We start from the raw sequence: 2,556 nt of genomic DNA on the forward strand, positions 1-2,556 counted from the left end.
CTTGTTGAATCTATGCCGCGAAGAATTGAGGCAGTTCTGAAGGCAAAAGGGGGTCCAACCCGTTACTAGCGTGGTGTACCTAATAAAGTGGCCAGTGAGTGTAATTCTCCAGTACAGTGGGATCAAGACCAGGTTTCTTTAACAGGGGGTCGGGGGTCACCACAGCATGTTTAAAATTAGCAGGAACTACACGAGATAACAAACTACTGTTAAAAAGGGCAAGAACTAAGTGCCTAAGACAAGGGAAAACTTCTTTTAAAAAATGTGGTGGAAGGGCATCACATGGAGAACCAGAGGGCTTAATCTGGGCAACCATCTCCTCTAACAGAGACACACTGGTTCAAACTGGTTAAAAACCACAGAGCAGGGCTTACACACAGAGGGGTCAGAGTCTGGGCGTAAAATGGAGGCCCGTATGGAGGTAACCTTATCAATAAAAAACTGCATAAAATTATTACAAAGCTGAGCAGATGTTTCTAAACCAGCAGTGTAAGGAGAGTTAAGGAAAGAGTCAATAGTATTTAAAAAAAACACGGGGCTTTTTGGACATTTTTACAGTGTCCTGGTAATTACACCAGCAGTCTCTAAACAACTGAAGGGACACCTGCAGCTTGTCTTTTCTCCTCTGCGATGTTCTTGTCTGACAGCTCGAGTCCTTTCGTTAAACCAYGGTTCAGGTTTAGTTCTAGGCTGTTTGGTTTTTAAAGGAGCCACAGACTCCAGTACAGTCTGACAGGAGGAGTGGAGCCAAGAACTAAGCTCCTCAGCATCAGTTGGAGCAGCAGGTGGACAGAGCTGGGAGAACACCAGAAAACTGACTGGCAGTGGAGAGGTTAATAATCCCACAGCTCTGAGCAGGAGCACCAGATTTAGTAGAAGCATTTTTAAAACAGTCTGGGATATGACAGAAATATGATCAGAAATTATAAAGTCATAGATTTCCAGGTTAGACACAGGTAATCCAAAAGACAGCAGGAGATCCAGGGTGTGCCCTTTTTCATGTGTAGGTCCAGACAACATTGTCTCTTTCAAGAAACAACTAAAAACTCACTATTTTACTCAAGCGTTTAGCTAACCATTCACCATTAATGCCAGCCTACCTCCGTAGTGAACGCTCACCAACTGTGGGTTTGTCCTTTTATTGAACATACGGCAGATTTTTCTCTCCTAGGTTTTGTGTATCTTTGTAAATTTTGCTCTGCATTGACCGTGTGTCTGAGTTAAAATTTTAGAATTTAATCTTGATTTGATGTTTCATTACGTTGCCTATGTGTAATTATGTTTTATTCTGTTTCATTTTATCTTTCCACCACAACAGAAATTAGCTAAAATAATCTGAAAGCTTTAAATTGACAAAAGAATGTCTGAAACAGCAGAAAAAAGCTAAAACTAGAACAAAGTTGAAAAACAGTAAATAATTAGAAGGTAAAAAAGATTTGTGAACATTTCTACATTTTTTAATAGTATTGAAGACAGCTCCATTCTTTTTTAATCAGGAGAAAATGGTTGAAAAAGCTAAACAGCAGAAAAAGTATAAGAACAAGTAGCTGAAATACAAAGAGTCACGAGGCATAAATGAGCCGAACATTTTGATTTGAAACTATGAAGATCTTGTTTCTAGTCTCACACAATAAGAGAGAAGACAAAGAAAGTAAATAAAGTTCTGACCAGAAACCATGTTCAGGTTCTCGGCTGATCTGGAGGCGGTGAGTGGAAAGTCTTCACCCTCTGACCTGAGCTGAACTAAAAACAAGCTGCACAACGTCTCGTCTCTAATCTGAGGTTTGGTGGTTTCTGTTTGCAGGCACTGATGTGACCCGAATGAAACCGTTGAACACAACTGTCTGAAATTCTCACAAGAAACATAAACCACCTCATTTTAATTCTGACCTTTCAAAATAAAACATCAGTCAGTGAAGATAAAGACCTGGATGATTCAACATGTTTGTTTGTTTGTTTGTTTACTCTGTCAGCTCAGAAACAACTGATGAGACCTGTTGCAGTGGTTCCAGTTCAGAAAGGATGTGGTAATAAATAATTTGATAATGCGAGCAAAAAGGCTAATAATTCGACATGATGGCTCTCGTGGAATTAATGGCTCAGATCCTGAAACAGATTAAAACAGCTGTTGATCAAAACCAGTTCTGTTGTGTTTATGTTGATTTAAAGAAAACATTCGACACCACTGATCACAGTATTTTTCTTGAGAAGCTAAATATATGTCATCAGAGGATTAGCACTAGCTAGTTTTCTGAATAACAGGAAACAGTTTGTACAAATAAATGATGTAATATCTGAACTCTAACATCACATGCGGAGTTCCTCAGGGTCGTGTACTTGGTCCAAAGCTGTTTATTTATATGTGAAAGACTTGGTAAATATGTTTATTTGTTTTTTTGCAGCTGATACATTCATTTATAGAGTCAGTGAGGTGAAGTTTCTGGGTGTTATCATTGATGAAAAGCTGACATGGAAACCTCACATAAATAATTTAAGAACTAAATTAGCTGGATCTGGAGTACTGCACATAAGAGAGTAATTCAATGATAATTGTTA

This window comes from Austrofundulus limnaeus, unplaced genomic scaffold, assembly GCF_001266775.1.
Source record: "Austrofundulus limnaeus strain Quisiro unplaced genomic scaffold, Austrofundulus_limnaeus-1.0 Scaffold2462, whole genome shotgun sequence".
Lineage (NCBI taxonomy): Eukaryota > Metazoa > Chordata > Actinopteri > Cyprinodontiformes > Rivulidae > Austrofundulus > Austrofundulus limnaeus.